Raw genomic sequence first — 7,014 nt, forward strand, 5'->3', positions numbered from 1 at the left:
TACTTTTTTTTTTTTTTAAAGATTTTATTTATTTATTTGACAGAGAGAGACACAGTGAGAGAGGGAACACAAGCGTCAAGACACTCAAAGAGTGTCTGACTCTGTTTCAGCTCAGGTCATGATCTCAGGGTCGTGAGATGGAGCCCCAGGTCCTGCTCAGCGTGGAGTCTGCTTGGGATTCTTTCCCCTTTCTTCTACCTCCCCCTCTTCTCCTCCACCTTCTCTCTCTCTCAAAATAAATGAATAAATGAATAAATGAATAAATAAATAAATAAATAAATAAATAAAATCTTTAAAAAATAAATTAAATAAATTTTTAAAAAGTCAAATAAAAAAATTAAAGAGGAAAAATTTTAAAGTAAAAAAAAAATGAAATAAGAGGTTTCAAGAGAAAGTGACAAATAGTAAAGACAGACAAGGAAGATACAAAATCCTTGGCTCACATTATTTTTCCCTTAGGCAACTTCCTTTGAGCATCTTCAAGGGCTCCACTAACAGGTTAATAGAAATCTGAAAAAGAAAACTAAAGCAAAGGAACAGAAAAAAAAATACCAAAACAACAAACAAACAAATAAAAAAATTACTCAAGGGGTGCCTGGGTGGCTCAGTCATTAAGCGTCTGCCTTTGCCTCAGGTCATGATCCCAGGGTCCTGGGATCGAGCCCCACATCGGGCTCCCTGCTCCGCGGGAAGCCTGCTTCTCCCTCTCCCACTCCCCCTGCTTGTGTTCCCTCTCTCGCTGTGTCTCTCTGTCAAATAAATAAATAAAATCTTAAAAAAAAAATTAAGATTTTCCTGAAATTAAAAATTTCAAACTACATATTAAAAGAATATAGAGAGGGTAGGAATGGTGGCTCAAATTCCAATTGTGGCCACTACTTCCACTCCAGAATAGCCCAGAACAGCAAGAAGAGGCCAGCCAGTCCTTCCCACAAGGGCAGGAGTGCTGGGGGTTACAGTGCCAGGGAGAAGAAAAAAGTGTCTGTCACCAACTTGAGGCAGGGTATCAGCATGGAAGCCAGGAATGAGAATAAAATCGTGCCCTCTGATTTCAGCACAAGACCTATGGAAAAAGGTGCCAAGCCATTGCCATTTAAGGGCCCAAACTTCGTGCACTCTGGCCATGGTGGCGCAGTAGCTGGCAAGAAGAACAGAACCTGGAAGAACCTGAAACAAATTCTCGCTTCTCAAAGGGCACTGCCGGGGCAACTTCAGTACTGATCGTCCTCCATCCTTTAAACCAGCTAAGAAGTCTTGTGATGTTTCAGGCCTTCTTGCCAACTACACAGACCCCCAAAGCAAGCTGTAGGTCAGCACCATTGAAAAGTTTTCCTGTATTCAGAGGCTGCCATTCAATGTCATCACTGGCTATGTGGCCCTGAGGAAGGCCGCAAGCATCATTCTCTGAGCCTTGAGAAAAGGAGAACAAGTGGAAAACTGTTTCAAAGGTAAACTTTGGACTCATGATTTTCTTTTTTTTTATTTTTTATTTATTTTTTTTTTATTTTTTTATTTTTTTTTTTTAAAGATTTTATTTATTTATTTGAGAGAGAGAATGAGAGAGAGAGAGCATGAGAGGGGGGAGGGTCAGAGGGAGAAGCAGACTCCCTGCCAAGCAGGGAGCCCGATGTGGGCCTCGATCCCGGGACTCCAGGATCATGACCTGAGCCGAAGGCAGTCGCTTAACCAACTGAGCCACCCAGGCGCCCGACTCATGATTTTCTTTTATGGAAATAAACTTATTCGGTCTATCTGGAAATGTCCGTGCTGTGCCTTGGAAAAAAGGTTTGGCTTTAATTTAAGGGTCTTCCCTCCAAGTGTGATATTTCCTGTTGAATTAAATTATACTTCAGTTGGGGGCACCTGCGTGGCTCAGTTGGTTAAGTGTCAGACTCTTGATTTCAATTCAGGTCATGATCTCAGGGTTCTGAGATCCAGCTCTCTGTGGGGCTCCACACTGGGTGTGGAGCCTGCTTAAGATTCTCTCTCCCTTCGGTGCCTGGGTGGCTCAGTTGGTTAAGTGACTGCCTTCGGCTCAGGTCATGATCCTGGAGTCCCGGAATGGAGTCCCTTATCAGGCTCCCTGCTTCTCCCTCTGACCCTCCCGCCTCTCATGCTCTCTCTCTCTCTTTTTCATTCTCTCTCTCTCTCAAATAAATAAAATCTTAAAAAAACAAAAAAGATTCTCTCCCCTTCCCTCTGCCCCTCCCCACCCCCACTCACACTCCCACGATTGCGCGCTCTCTCTCTAAAAAAGAAAATTATAATGAACGAGAGTCCCACTGTCCCTACCTACTATCCAGCGAAACCGCAGCCAAGCGAATGGGCTTGGCGGAATCAGCGGGGAAAGAAGACCCTGTTGAGCTTGACTCTAGTCTGGCACGGTGAAGAGACATGAGAGGTGTAGAATAAGTGGGAGGCCCCCGGCGCCCCTCCGTCCCCGCGAGGGGGCGGGCCACCGGTCAAATACCACTACTCTTATCGTTTTTTCACTGACCCGGTTAGGCGGGTGGGGGGGTGGGGGGGTTGGGGGGTGGGCGGCGAGCCCCGAGGGCTCTCGCTTCTGGCGCCAAGCACCGGGCCCCGCCTGCCGGCGCGACCCGCTCCGGGACAGTGCCAGGTGGGGAGTTTGACTGGGGCGGTACACCTGTCAAACAGTAAGGCAGGTGTCCTAAGGCGAGCTCAGGGAGGACAGAAACCCCCAGTGGAGCAGAAGGGCAACAGCTCGCTTGATCTTGATTTTCAGTACGAATACAGACCGTGAAAGCGGGGCCTCACGATCCTTCTGACCTTTCGGGTTTTAAGCAGGAGGTGTCAGGAAAGTTACCACAGGGATAACTGGCTTGTGGCGGCCAAGCGTTCATAGCGACGTCGCTTTGTGATCCTTCGATGTCAGCTCTTCCCATCATTGTGAAGCAGAACTCACCAAGCTTGGATTGTTCACCCACTAATAGGGAACGTGAGCTGGCTTTAGACCGTCCTGAGACAGGTTAGTTTTACCCTACTGATGATGTATTGTTGCCATGGGAATCCTGCTCAGTACAGAGGAACCGCAGGTTCAGACATGTGCTTGGCTGAGGAGCCAATGGGGCGAAGCTACCATCTGTGGGATTATGACTGAACGCCTCTAAGTTAGAATCCCGCCCAGGCCGAGCGATGCGGCAGCGCCCTGGAGCCTCCGTTGGCCTCGGATAGCCGGTCCCCTGCCGTCCCTGCCGGCGGGCTCCCCGGGTGGCGTGGGATGCCCCGCCGCCGGTGGGGACCGGGGTCCGGTATGGAGAGCCCCTCGCCCCGGAAAACGGGGCGCGGCCGGAAAGGGGGCCGCCCCTCGCCCTACACGCAACGCACGTTCGTGGGGAACCTGGTGCTAAACCATTCATACCCGACCTGCTTCTGGGTCGGGGTTTCGTAGGTAGCACAGCAGCTCCCTCGCTGTGATCTATTGAAAGTCAGCCCTCGACACAAGGGTTTGAAAAAAAAAAAAAGAAAAAAAAATTATACTTCAGTTGTTGCCGCAAGTAAAATTGTTTGACAAGAAAAAAGAGAATATGGAAGGTGCCTAAAATATTGACCTACAATGACCAAGACCAGGACATATTCTAATAAATTTATTGGACTTTTTTTTTTTTTTTTTCTGGGAGAGCAGGCACAGTGGGGGGTGGGCAGAGGGAGAGAGAGAGAGAATCTTGAGTAGACTCCACACCTAGCACAGAGCCCAACATGGGGCTGGATCTCAGGATCCTGAGATCATGACCTGAGCCAAAATCAGTCAGTTGCTTAACTGACGGAACCACCCAGGCGCCCCTAGACTTTAAAGAAAAAAAAAATCCTTTAGCCAGACAAAAAGCATAGACTTGGGGTGCCTGGGTGGCTCAGTCGGTTAAGCATCTGCCTTCAGCTCAGGTCATGATCTTGGGGTCCTGGGATCATAGTCCTACATCTGGCTCCTTGCTCGGTGGGGAACCTGCTTTTCCCTCTGCCCTGCTGCTCCCCCTGCTTGTGCTTTCTCTCTCTCTGACAAATAAATAAAATCTTAAAAAAAAAAAAGAGCATAGACTCATAAGGGACAAATTAGTTACTTGTCAGACTTGTCTGACAGCAATGCTTTATGCAAGAAGAAAATGAAGTTAATGCGTTTTAAATACTTAAGAAAAGGACATGTGAGCCAAAGCAAACTAACCTTCAACTATAATGGACAGAGACAAATTGTTACCAATATGCAGGAACTCACGGTGCCTGGGTGGCTCAGATGGTTAAGCGTCTGCCTTCGGCTCAGGTCATGATCCCAGGGTCCTGGGATCGAGTCCCGCATCGGGCTCCCTGCTCCTTGGGGGCCTGCTTCTCTCTCTCTCTCTCTCTGTCTTTCATGAATAAATAAATAAAATCTTTAAAAAAATATGCAGGAACTCAGGGAATATTGTTCCCATGAGCCCTTCCTAGGAAATCCACTGGAGAATGCAATTCAGACAACCAACTGTCTAGAGAGACATCAACATAAGGGCTCTGAGTAAATGTTGTAATATTATAATTAATATTATAGAACTGAGACTAAATGAAGTTTGAAAAAGAAAGTATATTATGTAATGGCCATATGATCTGACAGTGTAGATATATATATATATTTTAATTTGACAGAGAGAGAGAGACAGCGAGAGAGGGAACACAAGCAGGGGGAGTGGGAGAGGGAGAAGCAGGCTTCCTGCCAAGCAGGGAGCCCAGTGCGGGGCTCGATCCCAGCACCCTGGGATCATGACCTGAGCCGAAGGCAGATGCTTAACGACTGAGCCACCCAGGCGGCCCTGACAATGTAGATACAACCAGCAAAAAATGGGACAAGAATGAGGATAGTATTTGCAAAAAAAAAACCCACAATGTATCTGTTTCTGTAGTTGGTGGAGGTAATATTACTAGTTATTCTGAGACTATTTAATGTGTAATGTGGGATAAGGCAAATGAGTGACTATGAAATATTCTAATTCTCTCATTTCTGTGCCCTTGGGAACCATGATTTTTTTTACTTTTTAAATTTATTTTAATTTCTTTTGAAAGATTTAATTAATTTATTTATTTTAGAGAGAGAAAGAGTGCCAGCAGGGGGAGGGGCAGAGGAGGAAGGAGAGAATCTTAAGCAGACGCCCTGCTGAGCGCGGAGCCTGATTCAGGACTCGATCCCATAACCCTGAGATCATGACCCTAGCTGAAACCAAGAGCCAGATGCTTAACCGACTGAGCCACCAGGTGCCCTGATTTTTTTTTTTCTTTTTTAGAAGTTCAGTTACCTTGGAGTTTACTTAAATTAAGAGAAAAAGGTCATGTTTTCTTGCAATACATATTATGTATGTGTGACAGGGGCGCCTGGGTGGTTCAGTTGGTTAAGCGTCTGCCTTCAGGTCAGGTCATAATCCCAGGGTCCTGGGATCCAGCCCTATGTCAGGCTCCGCTCAGCAGGAAGCCTGCTTCTCCCTCTGCCCCTCCCCCTGCTTGTGCTCTCTCAAATAAATAAATAAAATCTGTAAAAATAAATAAATAAATAACAGTTGTGACAAATAACAGAAAGAATTATGAAATGCTGCATTTGGGATCCATACAAAACACCAACATTTATGATTGTACATAATTTAAAGAAATGTATCAAGCACTTTTTGAAATACTGTAAAGGCCAATACATAGAGGCATGCCCTAGGTGGCGTAGGAATGCAGTTCAGAAACCAAAGAGCAATATCACACTGGAACTACTCAATTTCTTCAAAATCATCGAGCAAGAAAAGCAATACTGAACTTGCCTATTGATTTTACACTCATTCTATACAGTACCTTGACTTAAATCCGAGAGTAAAAGTTAAGACTCCCCTCCTCTATTTTTGGTAAGCAACTGCATGGTAAACTTAGATGACTTTTCCCCCTGGATTTTACCTTGGAGTGGCCTTTTTAATTCTTTATTTAAAAGAGTGTAGGTTGGGGCGCCTGGGTGGCTCGGTCGTTAAGCGTCTGCCTTCGGCTCAGGTCATGATCCCAGGGTCCTGGGATCGAGCCCCACGTCGGGCTCCCTGCTCAGCGGGAAGCCTGCTTCTCCCTCTCCCACTCCCCCTGCTTGTGTACAATCTTTCGCTCTCTCTCTGTTAAATAAATAAATAAAATCTTTAAAAATAAATAAATAAAAGAGTGTAGGTTTGGGGTGCCTGGCTGACTCAGTTGGTGGGGTGTGCAACTCTTGCTCTTGGGGTTGTATGGGTTCAAGTCTCACATTGGGTGTGGAGATTACTTAAAAATAAAATACAAAGGGGGCGCCTGGGTGGCTCAGTTGGTTAAGCGACTGCCTTCGGCTCAGGTCATGATCCTGGAGTCCCAGGATCGAGTCCCGCATTGGGCTCCCTGCTCAGCAGGGAGCCTGCTTCTCCCTCTGACCCTCCTCCCTCTCATGCTCTCTCTCTATCATTCTCTCTCTCTCTCAATAATAAATAAATAAAAATCTTAAAAAAAAATACAAATAAATACATTTAAAAAGATAAAAGACAGCAGCATTTAGCACTTTTAACCAACTGAGCCACCCAGGCGCCCGCGTTTAGCACTTTTATACTGATGTCGCCAATGTTAATTTTTCTTGGGATCTCAGGAAGATTCATATTCTTTTTTTTTTTTTTAAGTAAGATCCATAGTCTTTACAGCTGTTATAGCATGGGCTGGAGCTCTCAAAAATTAGCCTCAGATTTTTCCAGTTTATTTTATGCATCAATTTGTGTAACAATCCCATTCATGGGATCTCCAATACCATTCCTCATTACCATTTCTGCAAGAATACTGTGAACCTTGTCTACATGGAAAATTAAATCCAGTTCACAGACATTTTCAAAACACTTGTCTAATGTTTCCACAAATACTTGAATTGGATCTAAAATGCTAAGTTCACTTTCTGAAGAGACCACATAGAAGACAAAATATAATATTGCAAGGAGGCTAAAGAGCATCCTACTAAAGAATGAATGGGTCAACCAGGAAATTAAAGAAGAATTTTAA

General features: G+C 45.3%; 2 pseudogenes; both read left to right on the forward strand.

Annotated features, from left to right (window-relative positions):
• Positions 1-847: 847 nt before the first annotated feature.
• On the forward strand, positions 848-1,418 carry LOC102744896 (INO80 complex subunit C pseudogene; annotated as a pseudogene).
• A 309-nt stretch (positions 1,419-1,727) lies between these two features.
• On the forward strand, positions 1,728-3,471 carry LOC145719889 (28S ribosomal RNA; annotated as a pseudogene).
• Positions 3,472-7,014: the final 3,543 nt, after the last annotated feature.

The sequence above is a fragment of the Leptonychotes weddellii genome, unplaced genomic scaffold (genome assembly GCF_054177405.1).
Source record: "Leptonychotes weddellii isolate Sample4059 unplaced genomic scaffold, ASM5417740v2 HiC_scaffold_8043, whole genome shotgun sequence".
Lineage (NCBI taxonomy): Eukaryota > Metazoa > Chordata > Mammalia > Carnivora > Phocidae > Leptonychotes > Leptonychotes weddellii.